We start from the raw sequence: 24,358 nt of genomic DNA on the forward strand, positions 1-24,358 counted from the left end.
TCTTTAAATGAATAAAATTCTTTTTTAAAAATAGATCTTCAGAAGATTTCATGTAGAATTTTCTTTCATTTGAGAGAAATAAAATAAAATTTATTTCAGTCAGTGTACCTTTTAATATTATTCATAGAATTTATGAAAAATGACTATAATTTTTGGCGAACCAAAATTTTGCTTCATTATAATGTAGCTCTATTTATTTATGAATACAACAATGAATAATTTATATTATTATATGAATAATTTATTTACAATAAATTTACAAAAATAATGAATATATATTAAGAAAATATTTCATGAATATTCATTTATTCAATAAATATTCAAATTTTTGTTATTGTTATACAACCAATGATTATATTTCATTACTTCAGCTTGATTATAAAAATCCATGAATAAAGCTAATCCGTATCATAACAATATTAAGTTCGATGTAAATTTTGTTGTTAATTAATGGCTATACGATTTGACTGATTTAGATCTAATTCATACGCATAATTTTTGTTTATAATGTCTCTGTTATATTTTTTTTCATTGAGAAAATAAGAAAAAATATAAAATATAAAATATAAAATAATGATTACAAAGATATTACAAGAAAATCACTCGTCTGCATCACATTTTAGAATGTGATCACAATGAATCACAGCCATCGATCGACAGCCATCATTTAAATAATCAAATTCATAAATTATTCAAATTCAATTATATCTATGAAATATATAGATATAAAATTACAAATTTTATAAATATATACATATAAAATATTATTTTATATTTTGGTTTATATTTATTATTTATTTTTTGATATTTATTATATATAAAGATGAATATTTATATGTATAAAATACGTAAATAAATATTGTTACGATTTTCTTTGATGCATTTATCATTTTATTTATATTATTTTATATTTATAATTTTATAATCTTGTACAACAATATTGATTTAAATAATCATAATTAGTCATGCATGTTAATTCTTTAGATTTTTAATGTTGATTTAATTTTGGAAATGAAATTTTCTGTTTTAATGTTTCAATTTGCAAAAATTAAACTGTCGAATATCATGAATTATATTTTGCTTGTTATCACATATGTGTATATACATATTATGTGTATATACATATTATATTATATTAATTATTTATTATATTATATTATATAATATTAATTTTTATATTGTTGAAAAATGAAATAACTATTGTACTATTAATATTTTAACAAGTATCATCAATTATATTTATTTATAACTTATAATTTTAAAGAAAAATTTTTATATCTTACATCATTGTAAGATATTATAATTGATTTCACAATTTGCAACAATATTGATAGTTCAAAAAATTACCATTTGATTATATATATTAGACAATATTATTTTATTATATAATATATAAAATTATAAATTATTTTTATTTTTATTTTATGATTAATTGTTAATAATTGATGATCGTTGATAGTATCTAATTGATAAATAAAGACTTAAGTACTTGTTATATCGTCCTTATATCATTAAATATTAACTGAAGTAAGTAAGATTTATAATTTTATTTCATATTTATAATTTTATTTCAACATTATATTTATATCAATATTAAAATAGAAAATACATCTTTATAATATATAAAAAATATAAAAAAATTTTTCTTTGTAAAAAAAAAATAAATCAATATTAGAATAATACAATATTTTCGAATCTAATTAATTAACTTAATTGCATCATGTTATTTTTTTGATGTGATGAAAAATCTTCAAATGATGAATCAGTTTATTTTTCAATAAATGATAATGTATCACGATATAATGTTTCCCATTAATACTGATAATCAATGAAAATATGAAAATATATATATAATATATATGTATATCTTAATACATTATATTTCAATTATATCTCAATAAAAAACTCAAAATCTCAATAAAAATCTTTTCAATATATCTCAATAAAATTTAATCATATATGATTAATTTTTTAGTATTATTTTATTTTTTAATATTAGAATTTTATTTTGAATTTTAAAAGAAAAAGTGCAATAATATTTAATAACTTGTTATATTATCGTTGAAACTTCTGATGAATCAAAAATTATATTACTGAATGAAATATATGATTTACGCGATCAATGTTAAAATCGATGTATTTAAATAATATGATATTCTTCTTTCTATTCTTGTTTAATGATGTGTGTTTCCATAAATTTTTCAAAAGTAAATTAATGAAGTTCATATTGATATAGATATACAGATAAGTAATTCAAATAAGCAAGCTATTCATGTAATAGGATTCATTCATTTAATTAATTCCTTCATAAATTGATTTCTGTGATTTCTTTATTCAATTAATAGGAGTTCATGTTTAAAAAAAATATAAAAATAAAAAAAATTCACGAAAACTTTTCTCTAAATTGCATAATATTATATTAAATATTATAAATTTAGAAATAAATTTGCAAACATAATAATTTTATAATGCTTAATAAATTAATTTTTTATGTATTTCGTATCATAGTACAATATACACTTTTAATTATATTATATTAAGATTATTACATTTATATAACTTAAGTGATACTCATTTAAAGTTCGAATAATCAGATATAATCAGATATTAAATTTCGTTTATATAAAATAAATTCAATATTTAATATATCAATTACTATATTGATTAATATATTTAGTAAAATATACATTATTATATTGTATAAATATTATTATATTATATAAATGATTATAAAATATAATAATAATGAATATATTTATATTATATTTGTACATATATTATATTAAATTAATATATGTTTTATGTATACAAATTTATTATGTATTAAATATAAATATTAATTTTTAAATAAAAACTTACATAGTATTGATATTTACAAAAACAAAAAATTGAAAATTAATCAATTAAATTTGATTAATGATTTGATAAGAAAAAATTTATATATAAATTACAAATATTTTAAAAAATTAAAAATAATAATTGTTTTAATAATCAGATTTTGTATTTTATGTAATAATGAATTTTCTAATAATGATAGAAAAATAAATTTTCATTATTTATACGACAAAATATATTTTCTTTTTGCAAAATAAATTTAAATGTCAATTAATTATACATATGTATATTTCTAATATTTTATAATTTAATTTTATAATGAAATTTAAAAGTTCAGACAAAAAAATAAAGAAAAAATAATCATATATTGCAGTAATTTTTTATTTGCTTCGTAATATTTATAAATTAATGTAATACCAGCACTTCGTAATCTCTCAATGGAATTTCTCTGCCTTCATAAGGTACGTATATTACTCCATGACTTCTATGTATCTATAAAGAAATATTTAATAGAATTGAGATATATCCAGTAAATCCAAATAAAGAGAAAAGAAATCTTTTATTTAAAAGCTTAAAAACGAAAAATAAAATTATAAAAAATTTTATAATTATATTATATTATATATTATAATCTCAAAATGATATATTTATGATTCATGATATAATTCATTATTTTGTATTGTAAATATATTAGTTTAGAATTTATCAATTCATTATAATTACAAAAAAAATATTATTTAAAATATGCATAAAATTTAATATCTATCTTAATATTTGAAGCTTTATTTTTTAATGTGAAATATAAAAGAATTTTTATATAAAAATCTTTTATCAGTTATAATAATTATTTATAAAATAATTCTTTTTCTTCTCGATTTCTTGTAATATCTTATCGAGAGATCTGAACAATTTTTCCTTATATATATGTTATTTGGTTTTCGAGTTATAAGCAAAAAAAAGTTCAATATTATTAATACTTCGATAAATATGATATTTTTAATCTTTTCTATACGATCATTGATTTTAATCGATAATCATTAAATATATTAATAGTCATTAAATAATCATGAACTATCGTCGCTTCGATGCGTTTAACGTGCAGCAATAATGCAAGAAGTGAGTGAAGAAGTTAAGATTTGTGAAATTAAAATTATGTTAAATTAGATTAGATTAGATTAAATTGAATTTAATAATATTTATTTAGATTAGTAATATTAATCCAAAATCATACATAATTTTTATTCGGGGGATTCGTATCAATTTTTATTTATATAGATATTATAAACTATTAAAAAAATAAATGCAAATTTGAATAGATTATTCAGTTGTCGAAGAGTATTGACAATCGATACTTAATAATATTAAGAGATACATTGTTATAATTATAAAAAGAAAATTTATTGTAAAGTGATCGACAATTTTTTGCGAATCTCAAAAACTAAAACTAATCGATGCTAACAGGAAAAAGTTGTTCAGAATTTTGAATTTAACAATGTTTTTCAGAATTATTAAAATTAGAGAGAAAAATATTTTTATAATAATTATTCAATTCCTCATGACTAGATCACTGAGTATTTTAAAAGTGATATTTTATGTTTTTAATAATTGCAGTATTTAATTAATAAATTAAAATATCACAAATTTTCTTTAAATTTTTTTTCTCTTTTTCTTTCTAATAATATATTATATATAATAATATCAATGATTATAATCATAATCATTATCATAATGAACATGTTTAAATTAAATTTTCATGAAAATATGATTTTACAAAAATAAATATTTTTTTCTTTTTTTAAATAATTTTATAAATATAATATTTTCGATAATAAATAATAATTTTCTGTTTGATTATATCAATTATATTAATACTATATATGATTATACATATATTATATAATTTGTAAGTATTTTTTATTTGATATAACAATGATAACAAGAAACATATAATTTTTTTTCTTAAATATTAAATATCTTTTTATTTAATAATATATAATTATAATTATTTATTAAATTGAATTTACATATTTCATAAGATAATAAATTTGAAATAATTTTAGTATATAATAAAATAAACATTAATTGAAATATATATTTATTAAGAAAGATACAAAACAAATATTACATTATAAAAAATAATTTAATAATTATACAATAAATTAATGCAAAATATAAAAATAAAATTCTTTTTACCTATTCATGAATTCTAATAGCCAGTAAAACTGTTTTGTATAATATTTAAGCTGATAAAAATTAATATTTATAATAAATTCATGAAATCTTAATTTGATCAATAAATTTTTTTATTAGTGCAAATTACTTAAAAATTATTTTAATAGATTTTAAAAATTTTGTTTAAAAATCTAAGTAATACGATTTTTATTTTTAATAATTTTTAATATTTTTATTATATAAAAATAATTTTATATTAATTATTAATATTTATTATAGATGAAGAAAATTTGATTTAGATTTGAAATAAATTAAAAAAAATTATTATTTTGCAAGAATTCTTAATTTATACTTCATATTTTTATTTTCAAATAATAATTTCATTTTAATAATAATAATAGATTTACAAGAAATAATATTATAATTGATAATTTAATAAAAAAATAATAAAATATATTTAAAAAATCAAAAAATTAAAAATTCAAATCTTTTATTATTTTAAAAATTAATTTTACTGGATATATTATTTTTAAACATTAAACTTAAAATAGAGATTTCTTTTTATTATTTTTTTTATTACTATTTTTTATTATTAGAAAATAATCATATAATTTTTTCGTTCTATCTAATATAAAATAAAATTGTTATAAAATCTGTTATTAATTTTTATTTAAATTATTAAACTAAATGTCAATTGTTATCAATGTCCTATTGTTATTTTATTTTAATAATATAAGCATACAAATTATATTAAAATAAAATATTTATTTCATTTCATTTTCTACAATATGCTAAATTTTATATTAAAATATTTATATATATTAATTTGATATAAAAAGTGAAATTCAATATTTTTATGCAAAAATTTTAGAATAGGATTTCGTTGATGAATGAAAATAATCGATGATTAAAGACATATCGATTTCAATTTATGTTTATTCAACTATTAATTATAATGATAATTTCATTATGAAATTGCTGCAAATATTTACATAATTGAAGTCTGCTACATTAATTTAAATAGAAATTTATAAATTCAAACATCAAAAATAACTCAGTAATTGAAAAAGTATCAATGATCAAATGATGCAATAAAAATAAAATAGATCCATTTGAACGACTATTACTGATCACTAAGAATATCTAGAAATCACTAAAGAACAATACTTTTTTAAATAAATCTAAATGAAATATAATAAAAAAATTTATTTTTTAATTTTCTATAATTTTTATTATTTCCATAGAAAATTTATATATATATATCTATTAATATTATTATAATTTATTATTGCAATAAATGATACGTATCTTGTTTATAAAGATCTTCTATATAATGAAATTTATTTGAGATTTACATACCTTTCCTACACATGGTACACCATTTTGATATGCACGACCAACAAAAAGTATTTCTCCTTCTACTGTTCTTCCAGCTTCTACCGCATCTGGCGGAACATGACCATTACTCGATGGAATCCATTGAAAATCGGCGGGCATCAATATCTAAAAATAAAAAACTTTAAATATATACGTATATTTATTATTTAAACATTTAAAAATCTCAATTAGAGGAATGAAATAAAACTCATTCATTTTTCAATTCTTTTAAAATTCTATATAAGTAAATAGGAAATAGTAAAATATATATTATAAATATCATTAAATATCAGTGTCGATAAGTATATGAAATATCAATTTTTGTATTTTGAACATTATAGATATAATAATTTTTATCATATCAAATGATAAAATCGAAATTTTTATTTATTTATTTTTTTGTATTGAAAATTCAAATTCTGATTCATGTTCAATTTGAAGAATTTTTTGAAATTCAAAACATGTTCAAATACATAACGTGTTTTTTATGAATATTGATATTGATTAAAAATTGTTAAAAAATTAATAAAATTGTATTTATATTGAACATTTTAAAATTTTGTTAATTATCATATAATCTATATATTATAATAATATATAAATAATAATTCAATTTAATTTTTTTAATATAAGGATGTAATATAATATAAATAAAACATATAAATCTTTTGGTATTCCATGTATTTTAAATATTTTTTATATAACTAAATTACTTAAAATAGATTAAAATGTTAATTATTTGACCATTATGTATTTGAATCATCGATTATCCGAACATAAGATGAGTCACATATGTAAGTATATATTTATATACTTATATACTTATATAGATTGTAAAGATATCCCTAAATATTCCATATTTAATTTTTAACATGCCATTTTTTATATTCTATTTATCTATTTTTTTTTAAATAACAATTAAGCTATTATTGTAAAATAAAATAATAAATAAAAATATTAAATATAAATAAAAATTGATATCAAATTGTTCCTTTTTATTAATATATAATTTTCTGAATACTTAATATGAATATTTTTGAAATTAACTGTATTTAAACTATATATGTATATTGTCTAATATTGTTTACATATTTACATATGTGTTCTGATGGTAATTAAAAATAATTTATTCATAATTATGCATTTTTCTTATTAAATATGTAATAAACATGAATATGTGAAAATTAGTTAATTTCTAATTATTTATACTTAATTTTTATTCTTTTTAGTTAATTATTTGAAAAATTAGTTATTTTTATCAAATCAATTTATTTTCTAAGTTCGAATATTCAATGTTTTATTGTAATACAATTTTATAATATACAATTTTACCTCAAATTCATGCTTCATATGCTCTTTTCCGCCATAAGCGACATAAGCGACACCATGTTCTGGCTTCACTTTAGCAGGAAGCATATCGCCATTATGATAAGCACGTCCAACAACAAGTATCATACCATCCAAGTCCTTGCCAACTGAGATCATTCCAGGTACGAAGTAACGAGTACCCGTATATCTAACCCATTTATATCCTACAATAGAAATCAATATCAGTAAAATTGAATGTAAAAATTTTTTCTACATTCGAATAGAATCAGAATAGAATTATTAGATTTAAATAAATTATTTTATGTATAATTTTTGTTAACATATAAATATTTATATAAATTTAAAATTTATAGCAAATTAATAGCAATTAATTAATTGATAAAATTAATTTAATTAGAATTAAAATTATTATAATAATAAAAGAATTAATTACATATACATATTATATAAATAAACTGAATTATATAGAAAAATAAATATCAATTAATGTATCTGCTTATATTCATCATATATAAAAATAAATATGTTTACAATAATAAATTACAATTTACTGATTACAGTTTAATCAGAATATTTATATAATATATGAATATATGAATGTTATATGTACAATATATGAATATATATAATATATGAAAGTAACATAATCTCTTTATGTTAAGTTATGTTAATGATTAGTTATGTTAAGATATGTGCCCATATTTTGTAAATTCTAATCTAAAATTTTATGAAGTTATTACAAAATTTATAAGTAAATAAAATATAAAAATGAATATATCGATTTATTAAAAAGAAATTAATTTTAATTTAAATTGTGACAATTAGTAAAACAATATTTTTTTTAATAAAATAAGGTACAACGTAATACTAAGAAGATGAAAAAGCGGTTTAATAAAAAAATTTCATTTATAAACTGATTTTCATCTCAATGTAAATTTGATGAAACAATTTATAAATGGTAAACAAAAAGACAATAACAAAAATAATAATGTTATAAAAATTAATTAAAAAAAAAAAAGATTTAAAGACATTATGATAAAAAAATCAATTAAAAAAGATATATTTATAATATTATTAAAAATTCACTAGAGAAAGAGAGAGAGAGAGAGAAAGAGATTTTATTATTGCTTTTTTGTTTCTATTATTATTCTTTTTAATAATATTATCACAACATCTAATATTTTTCTGAGAGTTTTTAGAGTTTTTATGGAAATTCTATTCATTGCATACATAATATATTAAATATTTTTCTTTTTTATTGAGAATATGAAATTTAAGAAAAAAAATCAACAATTCTACTATTTATCGTAAAACATTTTACTTAATTTTTTATTATTTTATTATTTTTATTAATATTATCTCTTATTATTATTATTTTATATTATAATTATAATATTATATATAATTATAATATAATAAGAGATATATAATTATAATTATATTATTATATTATAATTTTTATTTATTATTTTTATTTATTTTTCATCATTTCCTATGCAATATAACAAATTATATGTATATATATATATATATATAATTACTTACTATTTTGTTATCATCAGATATACAAAATATTATTTAGTTAAATATATTACACAAACTAATATACTGTACAAAGTATATTAGATAATTACTCACCAGGCATTTTTATTTTTATAGCACTACTTTTATAAAACACAAATTTTTCTTAAATTGCGTATATTAAATGTGCAAGTATATAGTTCCGACACGGTATGTTGCTTCTCATTTATTAAATGTATGGGCGTAAACGTTTCATTCTCTTTCAAGTTATCAATCTTATCGTCGATGCGTTATATCAATACGATATATATATATATATATGATATATAGTATCTCTAAGATTGGATAATTGGAAAAGATTTTTATTGTTAATGTCGATATGATTCAATTTAGAGAATTCGGAATAAAAGAGAATAAAGAAGGAGAATTGAGACGATTAAAATAAATTTTTCAAATTTTTTATATTTTTTTAATGAATTCTTTATATCTTTTTATCAACTTAATTATGAAATTTTTTTTATAAAAATAAGAAATCAACATAAAGAAATAATACCAAATTATATCATTTTTTAAATATAAAACATAATTTGAATTGTACTTGTATTTTTTTCATCTAAATATAATTTATATTATTTTAATAAAAAAATATAATAATATAATTAGATATAAATATAACAATACTCACAAAATATATATATAAATATAATATTGATAAAATGTTTGATTTAAAAATGAAAAATAGAAAATTTTTGTTATTTTTTATTAGTATTGTCTTTTCTGTTAAATATAGTAAATATTGCAGGTATTAATATCACAATATTGCAGGTATTCAATGTGTCTCATTCAATGACGAATCATTCTTTAATGATGAATCATTTGCAGCTATGTCATAAATTGATCTTGTAATTATCAAACATTTACTATGTAGAATGTATATTGAAGAAAAATAATTTTTCTGATTATTTTTTATTTTTATTTTCAAAAAATTTTGTATTGTTAACCCTTCCAAAATTAAATTTTTTTTAAAGATTATGAAAATCTTTTTTTTTTCTCGAATTTATGTATAGAGGTTACATCAGAAAAAAAATATAAATCATGAATTCAACAGAAAAAAATAATTTAATAAAAAATTTAATAAAAATATAAAAATAATTAAAAAAATAATTTATTATTTTACTATATTGATCATTGCAACTAAAAAAATGCCTATCATTTTATATAGCTATTTTTTCTGATTTCTTCTATTATATTTTTATGATTCATATTTAAAATGATATATATAAATAAATAATATTTATATTTATATATATCTATCTATCAGAATCAATCTCGAAACTAATTATTCGATAATGATAGAAAATATGTATAACTTCATTTTCTTCTTATAATCTATATCTATATGCATTCTTTTGTTGAAAAAAAAAATATATTGTTCTAAATATAATATGAATAAATATCTATAACCTACTTATAAAATATTCACACATTAAAAGAATTCAATCTATTTTAATTTCTTATCTTATTTTTATTCATAAACTTGCATGTTTTCATTTTACTATTTATCTAAATAAAAATAATAAAACTTAAGACATTTTTTTAATTGTGTATATAATATAATATAAATATTAAATAATCAAGTTTTAATTCATTATTTGTTGATAGAAAATAAAGAATAAAATAAGAAACAATTTACAAATAGATTAGCATATTTATCATATTCATTTACTATAAATTCAGAAAATATTTCTAAGAAAATTCTCACAAGAATCTTTGAAAATCTAAATGAAAATTTTTTTCTTTAATTCTTATTCTTCTTAGGCTTCTTAGGCTTCTTGCTTCTTATTCTAAATTCGTATTATAGAGATAATATATTAATATATTAGAATAGAACATCTTTGGAAGATTCTATATCAAAATAAACACAAAAGTTGGTATAGAAAAATGTTGATAAAGATTTATTTATTGGATTATAATTAAATTAAATTATGCATATTGAATGCATATTAGTATTGAATGAATAAAAATAGAGTGAGACAAGCATATTAACTATGGTTAAAAAGTTCTTTCACTTATATTCACTCTATTCACTCTCACTTGGTCTAAATTCATAAACTTCAATTGCTTATAACTTAATAGATAAGCAACATTTCTGTATAAAATAACTTCGAGCAACATTTTTAATTTTCCTTATGTTTCTTTAATTTCTTGAAATTAATTTAATAAACAAGAGAATTCTATGAGTATATATAACATTCTAATTATAATTTAATAATAATTATATAAATAACAATAATTATAATAAATAGTTTATAATATTTGTCTATAATATTTATATTCAAAGAAATTAATTTATTTTTAAATAAACAAAAAAAATTAAAGAAGTGATGATGACGACGCAATATATAATAGATAAAGTTTTATCTGTTATATTGTTTTTTCATTCTGTCTTTATCTCATTTTCCAAAACTATATACATATATTATATTTATTAATATTCCATACATAATACATATATAGTATATATAATATTTATAAATATATATAAGTATATATGTATGAATATATATATATTTAAAGTTATGTTATATTGTTATGTTATAATTATATGTAGTGTATTAAATATATATATAATAAATGTGTATATGTATATATTATATATATAATATGTATTTTTTTATGATAATTTATGTTTCTACTTTACTTTATCCTGCGATACTTTTTGAACTGAAACTTTTTATTCTTTTTTATTTTTAGATAATCTTAAATTTTGGATAATATCTAAATAATTTAGTTTGAATAATAGTTTGAATGATATATATAAATGAACACCAAAAATAGTAAAATAATAATAATAGTATATAATAATAGTATACAAAATAAAATAAATCGTTTGTTTCTATTTTGATTATTTTTAATATGAAATATGAAATATTTTTTCCTTTTTCTTTTAACTAACTATTGTCAATTTATTTGGTTTGATTATATTTATATTATTGAATACATTTGTATTATTATATTATTAAAACTTTTCGATAATAAAAAATTTTTAATACTAATAATAAATAATAATTGAATTGTATTATTATTAGTAAAAGAAATGTCAATAAATTCAATAAGATTTAAAAAATATGATTAAAATGATAATAATATCCTGATTTAATTCCTTTAGTAACTATATTTTATTTATGTTTCTAAGAATCTTTTAACATTTAATAAATTATTTTATTTTTTATAATATAGAAAATAAACTATGAATAACAATATATGAAATATTATGTTTTATAACTTATTTTATTAAAAATTATTAAAATTTTTATTTGAATTTGAATTAACAATTGAATTGAATTTCTATAGTTTTTTTAATTCGAGGATTTCAGAAATTTTAGAAATTTCATTTTCTATAATATTGATGAAGAATCTAAATAACCTGAAAAAAATCTGAAGAAAATATTTATAATTAAATTAAAATTTGATTGATTGAATTAAAATTTAATGTCATAAATAGTATTATAATCAAATATTTTTTAGTACATATAATATTTCTATAATTTTTTTTTTGTTAACTCTGTTAAGATAAACAAAAATAAAACATAAAATGAAAATTTATTTCAAATAGTAATAGGAATTTCATTATCATTTAAAATACATACTTTGATTAAATAGAATATTAATTTTTTTTCCACCTTTTTTTTTTCATCAATCACAGACAAAAACAATAAGTGAATGATAATTGAATAGCGATCGATATCTTCTTTGTAACAAATAAGAAGAATTATATAAAAATCATCTCGTTTCACATCAAGAATCGTTTTCAATAATTTCATTCTATTTTTTTATCAGCTTATTATTTTAATGGTTTATGAAGATATCCATTAATACCTTTTATATGATAATTCGCAATTTACGGATACTTATCGTGTTCATTTATGGAAATATGATTCTCGTAACATTCAGATTTCGAATTCATATATTTTCACATGATATATTATATTTCGTTCCTGTTCGAATAGAAAAAAATAATATTTTACAAAATTGCAAAATCACAGCTTTCAATGTACATAGATATTTACCATAAACAATTTATCGTAATATTTTACTTTTTAATTATACTTTTTAAAAATTAGAAATTCTATGTATATTTAGAAATTTTTTTTAGTTTTTTCAAATATCTACAAGAAAGATACATCAATTGACGAAAAAGATGTGGAACATTTTTAGATCTTTAAAACTTAATTCATTTGAATATTTGTAAAATTGATGAAATATACTTTTTGAAATTTAATTGAGAATATTTATAGAAATATATAAAAGTAAAAATGTGCAAAAGAGAAATATATATTCGAATTGAATGTTTTTAAATTATCCGAAATTTAAGTTCTAAAAATATTCAAAATTTAAATCTTATTAATATTTTATATTCAAAATATAAAACATATTCAAATATAAATTGAATGAAATGATTGTTTATTGAATATTATCTTCTATCTATAATAGATACATAAAAAAGAAAGGAACTATTTAATCAATTTTATACAAAAGTTGTATAGATTTGCGAAAGATATAATTTGATGTAATTTATTTTTTTGATTATTTAGAGAACATATAATTAAGTTTGTTTTTGTTTTTCTAAATGGAATTACATATTTTTTAATAAATCAATTAATTCCGTTCATTATTTTCTAAAAAAAAAAACTATTATTTATATTTAGAAATCATTTTAAAGATAATTTAAAATTTAAGACTTTAAAAGACTTATTGTATAAGACTTATTCAAGAGAAATTAAAATTAAAATATATCTCGAATTAAAGATTTTCGACATAAATAGCTTAATAATTTTTCATAAAAAACAAAATTAAAATTAAATCGATTAATTAATGAAAAAATATAATTCTTATTAAAAAAACAAATTTGATCGTCGTAAAACTTTTATATTCTATTTTTATATCTATTTACAAAAACATATTATATTGAATTATATTTTTCTCAACTATTCAACTTTTATTTGAAATTTTTAATATATTTAAGAATTTTTAAATTATTTCAATCTTTAATTTTATATTAATTTTTATGTTATGATTCATTCTGTATCTATCAAATGTATGATATATCTATGTATCAAAAGATTTACTTATTTATTAAAATTTAATAAATATTTATATATATATATTTATATTTTTATATTATTTATAATTAATATATTTATATTTTAACACTCAATTAGTATAAAAAGGTATTTATTATAAATTATTTTATAAGTATTATTATAAATTAAATTAAAAAGATTTTTTAATTGTAAGAAATTTTTCTTTAAATTGTAATAAACGATAATTAGTATAGTTAATGCGATTTTACAAAATCGTGTTATTTGTTTAATAAGAAATATAATAAATGAAACAAAATATCAAAAATAAATGTCCCTTAATTAATAGATTAAAACACAACTGATAACTGATAAAAAGTTGAAAATCATTCTACCAACAATTTTATTTAAATTTAGATTAATTACATAATTCATCTCACGTTAATAATTGATATTATAGGATAACTTTATCATTGCTCCATATGCAGATTAAGATTAATTAACGTGATGACGTATATCTCATGTTCTAGAAAATAATGGTTTGAGATCAGAAAAAATCTTTCAATAATTAAAAAAATTTATTCAATTTCTTATTTTATATAAGTATTCGTAAATCTTTAAAATACTACAATTCAATATTAAATTTTCAATATTGACTTTTCGCCAATTTATACTTTTCATTAATTTTTTTTTCTTTCTTTTTTTTTAAAGGCTAAACTTAATTATTAATGATACCTGATTATCCAAATAATGTTAATTTTCTTCAGAAATATTATGATATATATTATATTTATGTTTAGGTATTTAGATATTATATTTATGTTTAGTTTTTTAAATTAAAAAAAAAAATTAAATTATTATTTTATATAAAAAGAAGATTAAAATCTATTAAAGAACTTTTTATTAGAGAACTTTTTATTTCTTTTAATATAATAATAAAAACAAAAAAAATTCAATGCATTGATAATATTTTATGTTATTTAAATCTTTACTTTGAAAATATTATAATGATACTTTTAATGTCTTTTAATATCCTCAAAAACGATATCGTTAACCATTGAAAAATATTAATTTCTTTTAAAAATATTTGAATTATTATTCAAAATTTAATTAAATTATATGATTATCATTAATATCTTTTATTTTTAATTTTTTTTCGATAATCTATTGAACAATGAAAAATAATATATTTGGTATATTAATGAAAAGAAAAATCGATCAGATTAAAATTTCAAGTGACTTTTAATTTCAATTCCTCTTAAAATAAACAAGCTCAAGATAAGAAAGTCTTTATTAGAAAAAAATTTACTACGTAAAACTAATAATATAATCTGATAAATGATAACGATAATGATAATATTGTGAAAATTATAAGAACAATAAAAAAGTATAATCATAATAAATAAACAAACTTTAAAAGAGAAATATTAAAAGTAAAAAATTGTACAATAACTATCAATATAATTTAAAATTAATTTTAATTTTAATAAATTATTGTTAGTTAAATTGGCCATATTTTAATAAATATTTAATCATATATAATTAATCTAATATAATCAAAGAATTTTATATAAATAATAAATATTCTTATATAATATACTTATATATAATCTAATATCTTATCATAATAACTTAGTAATTTTTCTTTTTCAACTGCAATTTTAATTTCTCGTCAAACATGAAAGATTTGTTTATCTCTATTATCTCATGTTAAAGATATTGTTTTTATCCATTAGTTAGTAGAATTTAATACAATATTTTAGATTAAGTCAATGAAGCATATTTCATACTCAATTATTTTCCTTGCAATAATAAATATGTTGATATTGATGACTAAATATTTTAATTAATTTAATAAACTTATCTTAAATTAATTTAATAAATTTATCTTATATTAATAATGAAAAATTAATTATTTCATTATTTGTTTATAAAAAAATAATTTAAGTCAGAATAATACTAAATAGAATTTGACATTGTATCGTACCAACAGAGAATATAAAATAAAAAGTCTATATTGTTTTTATATAAATATATATAAATATTTATAAAATAAAATTATTTAAAATAATATTTCAAATTATCTAAAATAATTATTTTATTTGATTATTTTGAATTTAATGAAATATATATTTTATAAATTATATATTTTAATAATATATTTTATAAATAATATTTTAAATAATTTCTAATCTCATTATCATCAATTTTAATATCATTATCTATAATTAATTAATCTACATAATCCAGATACATAAGTTTTACATCTTTTTAATTTTTAAAATAAATCAAACATGCATTATTGTTTTTAATTGATTATTAATGAAAAATCTTCAACTATTAAAACTTTCAAAGATAATACAAAATAAGAAAACTTAAAAATCTTTCTTTTTCAAATAAATAATAAGAAAGTGAAAATACTCAATTCTTTCTGAGAAATATTCAAGTTTAAAATTTTTGAACAATTAAAATAAGTTAAAAAAAGGACTTAAATTTTCATTAAATAGATTTTTAAAGAAAATTAATTATTAATGTCCTTTATTTCTTTCCTTTTTTATTATTTAATTTTATAAAATTAAAAATTAACATAAAAAATATAATTTAATAATAATAAGATCAATTGATATTTTATATTAATATTAATTCTTTTTTGAAGAATTATATAAGATATATCATAAATTTCTATGTGTTATATATAAATTTGATATATAATTGTTTTTCAAGATTTAATTTTTATCATAATTTTATTCATTTTTTTAATATTATAATTTTTAATTGATCATTTATATATATATAAATCATTTATATATGAATAATTATCATATTTATAATTATAAAAATATTCAAATAAAGAATAAAAATGACTCCAATATAATATATTCAAAATATAATATAAAAATTTATGTAATAAAATATATTTTCAAATACTATATTATCAAATACTAAATTTGGATATCATATATATTAATAATAATAATTACATTGATTTGAATTTTCAAATTCATTTTTATTTTAAAATGTAAACTGCAAATTATATATATTGTATATATTATATTATATATTATATATATTATAAATTAAATATATATATTTAATTTGCATTAAAATTTTAAATTTGTTTCATTCAACATGTATTGGTACTAAACAATAATTTAAAACAATTAATAAATTATAAAATTAGATGTAAAAAAAAATAAAATAATAAACAATAAACAATTTATTTCTTTAAAAAATATTTATTTTTATGCTAATGTAACAAAAATGGGCTGAATTCATTTTCTGATCTGATTTGATACTGTTAATACTGTGCTACAAATCTATAAATTACAAAAATATAAAATCATAATTTGTTATTTGTGCATTTCGATAATTATGTTAATATAAAATTAAAATTATATATTAAAATTGTAAAAATAATCTAATTTTTAATATGAATCAAAATAATAAATTACTAATTTTTTAATTATCTATATTGCATACATTAATGTCATTACAATAATGAATATTAAATTAAAAAGTTTATATAAACTTTTATAAAATAAAATAGATAGAAAATTTAAGATGATTTTACAAACAGTAAAATAAACTAAAAAATAAATTGAAAAATAAATTGAATAAAGTGAGATAAAATAAAATGAAAATGAAGAATAAAAGAATATAAGGCTTCGTTTTTTATTTTTATTATCAATTAAAAACCGCTGAAAATATTTTTTGGGTGCAAACAAATTTCATATAATGGGAAACACAACATTTTCAAACTTAATGATTTATATATAGATGTAATTTATCTAATTTTATAAATTATAGAAAAAAAATTTTGATATTTAAAAAGAATTGTGAACAATTCTATGTGACATTTTATAACGAAAATATGTAGATTAAACATTATACTCGCTTCTTAATAGCAATTCATAATTTTATATCAAAATTAATAGATCTTTATTTTCAATTTATCTAATTCAAAATTAAATTCTTTATAGCTTGAAAAATAAACTTTAACATTTTTATATACTAATTTTTGTGTTTGTTTTAATTTTTAAAATCATTTTTTATATTTTCTATCTGTTAGTATAATATAATAAAATAACAAAAGAAATATATATAATATAATATAATAAAGATGAAAAATTAATATAAATAATATAGATAGATGATATAAGACTATAATAATAATTTCGTGTCATTGTGGAATATAATATTTTTAATATTAAATAGAAATATTTATTTGTTAAATATTTATTGATTGAGTTCAAGATTGAAACTTAAAAAAAAACAAAAAAATATCTAAGATACATTATTAAAAATTCTAATTTGAATTATTAATTATGTAAAATTAAAAATTTATTATCGAAAATTCATGTATATATAATTAGTTAGATATAATTATGATATATACTATATTATATGATAACAAGATAATCGTGAATCTATTAATTTCAACAATTTTATAATTAATATAATAAAATAGTTGAAACAATTATTTGTTTGTTTTTTGGATTTGTTAATATTTAATTTACAAATAATATATAAATATTAATATATATAAATATTATTTATAAACGTGATAGATAGATATATAATAATTTTCAAACTCGATTTTTATAAAAAGTAAGCTTTAGATGAACAAATTTTATTTTATATTTTTTCTCATTTTTTTTCATTATTAAGGATAGAATATTAAAATTAATATTAAATATTAACCCAAAATAATACAATTGATTTAATAAAATTAATTATGTATATATATTAATAAATATGTATTAGATATATTAATAAGTATACATTTTTTATTGTATATATTTATATATATATATATATAATACGATCATTCGAGAACAAAAATAAAAGATTTTGATAGCAAAATTTTATTACGAGGAAACGAAATTAGGGAATGTATCATATTTTGAAGTATCAAAATGTAATAAAAATTGGATGAGAAATGGATAGTAATAAAAAGGAGATCTTGTACATGCGAATATGTACATAAAATATGCATATAATTTTGTTTTTTATTAATTATAATTTTATTGATTATGATAATTATTCATATGATATTTCAATAATTTTAATAGTTTATATTTGATCAGTTTTTTGAAAAAGATATTTTGATTATGTATGTATTGTATTATTTTTTTATTTTTTCTTTAATTTTTTTTAATATTATTATTTTCTTTTATTATTTTCTTCTATTGAAATTTTTAATTCTATGAAATATGAATATATAAACAAGTAAAGATATAAAGAAAATATTTTTATAATTTAAAATTATTTGAATATTTAATCAAATATCTAATCGGTGATATCATACGACATAAATAATTTTTATAAAACTTTTTCATAGTAAAAAAGTTTCTGAAATCAAATTCATATTTTTATATAAAATTTTGTCTAAATTATAAATTTTCTGAAATATATTGATATATTGTAATACGATAAATAAAATAAATTATATAATCTGATATTGATATAGTCATATAATGTAATATATTCATAAAATAAATTCATCATTTAAAATATTTTTTTCTATTATTTTTCGAATAAACATTATATAAAATAATTATATAAAATAGTAATATATTCGATTTTAGAAACAAACACAAATGTTTATACAAAATATATAAAAATGTCAGTTTTATTCTATTATGTCAGTTATATTATTATTATATAAGTTACAATTATAAATTATAATAATTTCAGTTTGTGTTAGATGAAACAAAATAGAAAGAAATATCTTTATTATTGTTGTCACATTCTGTCTCAATTCATCTAACAAGAATTTAAATTGCTAATAACTTAATAAATAACCACAATCAATATTTTGTGTTTATTTTAATTTCTAATATGTATTCTTCAAAGATATTTCATGAACATGTTAACTTAGTATACAGTATTATGATATTATTATATTAATCTTTAAATTAATCTTTATATTAATCTTTTTCAGTTCTTTTTTTCAAATTACCGTGAATTTTTTAAAATGTCAATATAATAAATAAAACAAATTTTTATATAAAATCATTTTATGAATATTATTAAAGAAATGAAGTTTAAATAAAATTTTCATTTCTCGATTATCATATTGATTATTATACTTTAGATATTTTATTTTTTATACATATATTCAAATTTTACATAAATATCATTACATATAATTATAATATTTTATACTATTTTGTAGTAAAAATAGATAATAAAAAGCATACCTATCTTCGTTTATTTATTATACTCATTTTATATTTAGAATATTAATTTATTTTATTTTATGCAATAATAATATTGAGGAAAAGAAAACAATAGAGCGCGTTATAAGAAAATGTAGTGTCGAATATTTTTCTGCATTCTCTTTTGACTTAACAATTATTTTTTACCAACCGATGCATAGTCAATCTTTTCAATCTAGAAAACAAAAGTGCATAATGGAAGAGTATAGATGTACATATAACGTCGAATATTTTTTACTTTCTCTTAACTTAATTATTTTTTACCAACCGATGTATGGTTAATCATTTTAATCTATTATCTATTGAAGCATAAACAGAAAATAGAATAGTATAAACTGTTACATTATCAATAGTATTAAGAGATAGAAATAATATTTTTTCAAGAAATAATGCATAAATTTTTTTATTTATATTTATAAATATTTATAATATTTATTTATTTATAAATATTTTAAGAGAAAATTTGTAACAATAATAAACTAAAAGAAATCGCAAGTATATTTTATTTTAAATACAATCAAGATTTCAAATACACTGTCTATATAGTATATTAATATATTTTATACAATTTTCTTTATATTGGATTTATATATCTATAGAATATATATATATAAATCCCATAGAAATCCCGTTTGGTTTTCGAGAAACAAATAAGAAAATACGATATTAAATCAAAAAAATATTTTAAAAAGATTTTAAGAGCGAAATACAATAAATAATCAATAAATATTTAAATAATAAAAAATTGTTAAATATTTAATATATTCTATAACAAATAGATCAGAATCTATAAATTCCATACAAAATAATTGCAAAAAATTAAATAAATATTATATTATAACAATTAATATGTATATTACATCATAATATATATATCAAATATTACATATTAATAACAATTAATATTAATATATATAATATATATATATAAATAGTTTTATCCATACAAATCAATATTATATAAATTTTTAAGAAATTTTCATTAATCATTGAATTACTTAATATACTAATCTTACTGTAATGTAAAATTATATATTTAAAAAAATATATTATAGTAATTTATCTATGAATCAATATTTTTTTTAAAATAAACAATTTATGTTCAAATAATAAAATTTTTAATTAGTAAAAATTATTGCTATTATTATTTATATAATATATAGCAATATTAATTATATTTTATCTTACATATATTAATCATATTCATAAATATAATTCTAATATAATCAAAAAGCTAACGAATAAAATAAAAATTGTAAATTTTTAAAACATGCATCCATTGAATTTTTTACCTTTATAATAATTAATTAAAATACAGATAAGCAGCAGATCTATGATAATATGTCGTGAACTTGTATGATAAAAATTGAGATACATTAGATATTATAAATTAATTGCAATAAGTTTTTTATGTGTTGTCAAACATTTACGAATATTTTTTTTTACAATTCAGTAATTTATTAATTGCTGTGAAAAATATTATGATAATAATCATGTAACATAAGTTTTTAAATGGAATATTATTATTTTGATGATAATATTAGATTAGTTAAAATTCATGTTATATTCTATTATGAGTTTCCAAAATATTAGTTCGAATATTAATAATATGATCTTTAAACTATTAACATATTCGAATGTTTAGAAAGATCTATTAAAGCGAATAAAAAAATTGTTAGATCAAGATGTTGATTAAGATTTATTTATTAAGTTATAATTTAAATTCATATTAAAAGAGATAGGAGTGATGAAGGTAAAGTATTATCACTTTACGTTATTTGCGTTATTTATAATTGAAACTAATACAGACTGGATAAGATCAGATTTTTAAAATTGCAAAAATTTAATAAAATTGTAAAATTGAATAAAATTGAATTTAAATCCTAAATGAATGATTCTTTTTCTCATAGATCATTGGATAAATTATTGGATAAATTATTGGATAAATTTGTTATAAACATATATTAAACTTATTTAATTCTTGTAAAAATCAATCAGCAATGTATAAAAATGTGTAAAAGTATAATTTCAATAATTTTAATAAAAATAATTTCAGTAAAAAATGGGTTTTTTCTTGTCAAGATCTTCAATTGTTTATAATTAATCTGTGAATTATGCATTTTATATATTTATAAAATTTGAATGTACAAAAACTTATAGAATATGATACGGAATTGATGTAATATAATAAAATATACAAAAAAAAACACAAAATATCCAAAGTATAATACATATTATAATATTTGAAGAATGAAACCAATTCTTCAATTCTTTCTATTTAAGCTCCATTTTTTTAATCATGTAAAAATTTGATTTTACATAAACATTTGTAATCTATTTGTAATTTAATAAATCTTAATCAACATTTGTATATATCAATTTTTGTATTTGATTTGATCTTTAGAATCGATTTTTCCACGAATATATTAATATTTTTAGATATTTATTCGATTTGTGAATAATTATCCATATTTAAATTAATGATTTATTATTTATGAAATAAAAAAAAATAGAAATTTAGAAATAAAAAATAGTTTCATGTTATCATTATATCTGTATATAATGATAATGAATTTTTATGAATTTACTTATAACATTTAGCTGTGAGTTTATATAAAAATATAATATAAAAAAAAAAAGAAAATATAAATAGAAAGAAAGAAAGAAAGAAAAAAAGACTTAATAATAATCCATAGAGATACTGTGATATCATTATCTTTAAGGATATATTTTTTCTAAAATATCACGAATGTTCATATAGTGGTATGATATTGGTGACCAAAGAAGAAAGAGGATAAATGGAAGAAGCAAGAAGCCGAAACCCTCTTCCGGTAATCACTAGGAGAGAATAAAAGTGACTGTCTTTTGTTCCATATTCTTCTCTTTTTCTCATGTTTTAAAAATTTTACGCCAGCATTGAAAATAATATCTGTCACTTTATAAATATGTTTTAACCAAAATTGAAATAATTTTTGAGGAATAAATTTTCTTGTTATAGTTGACATTTATTATATTCTTTCAAATATAATATGAAATTTTTATTATTATTTAATATCATTAAATATTAAAAATATCATTAAATATTAAAATTTGAAATACTAAAAACCAATTAATCTTTATAATATATATAATAGAAATAAATGTTTATTCTTCAGGAAGTGAATTTATATACTGAAAAAAATAAATAGTAATAATAGATAAGTATAGTATTATAGATAATTGTAAATATAATTATATTGTAAGTTGTAAATTATAAACTATAGTCTAATTTCTCTTATCTGAAAAATTTTTACACAATGTTTATGTAATATTATAAAATATTTAATATTTTATAATTATTATATTTTATTAATTATTTCAGATGATACAATATCAGAATTTTCTCTGATTTTTACATTTTTTTTTTCTTAATATATTTTTCATAATGATATAAGAAATTTTACTAGATGTCTTCATTATTTTATTTATTATTCAATAAATGAATTTTATTCTTTAATAATACATATATTTATTTAAATATTATAATTGATTAAAAATAAATCGAGATTTTAAAATATATTTTCATTTTTTCTGTTTTCATAGTATCTATTCTGTTTAATATTAATATGACAAATAATATATATAGAATACAATGCAATTTTTCATTATTTAATTTTAATTATTTTTTCAATAAAAAATTTATCAAAATAATCTTTTTTTATTGTATCTAAAATTGTCTTTAATCGAATTACAAATAAATAAGCTATTTCTTATTTTTAATTTTTAATTAATAAGAAAAATGAAATGAGTTGGTTTTTCTTATAATATCTTTTACCATTAAAA

General features: G+C 16.0%; 1 long non-coding RNA gene across 2 annotated transcripts in view; it reads right to left on the reverse strand.

Moving 5' to 3' along the window:
• The window catches only part of LOC726292, a 28,141-nt gene extending 18,640 nt beyond the window's left edge, over positions 1 to 9,501 (reverse strand). Inside the window, exons 1-4 of one of the 2 annotated variants that reach the window (XR_003304186.1) lie at positions 9,352 to 9,498; positions 7,717 to 7,916; positions 6,367 to 6,510; positions 3,199 to 3,327 (exon numbers count right to left, since the gene is read on the reverse strand). This is a non-coding gene — a long non-coding RNA (natterin-3). Of the gene's footprint in view, positions 1 to 3,198; positions 3,328 to 6,366; positions 6,511 to 7,716; positions 7,917 to 9,351 lie in introns of those variants that run through there. The other variant, XR_003304187.1, reaches the window with a different exon arrangement.
• Positions 9,502 to 24,358: the final 14,857 nt, after the last annotated feature.

This window comes from Apis mellifera, linkage group LG2 (genome assembly GCF_003254395.2).
Source record: "Apis mellifera strain DH4 linkage group LG2, Amel_HAv3.1, whole genome shotgun sequence".
NCBI lineage: Eukaryota > Metazoa > Arthropoda > Insecta > Hymenoptera > Apidae > Apis > Apis mellifera.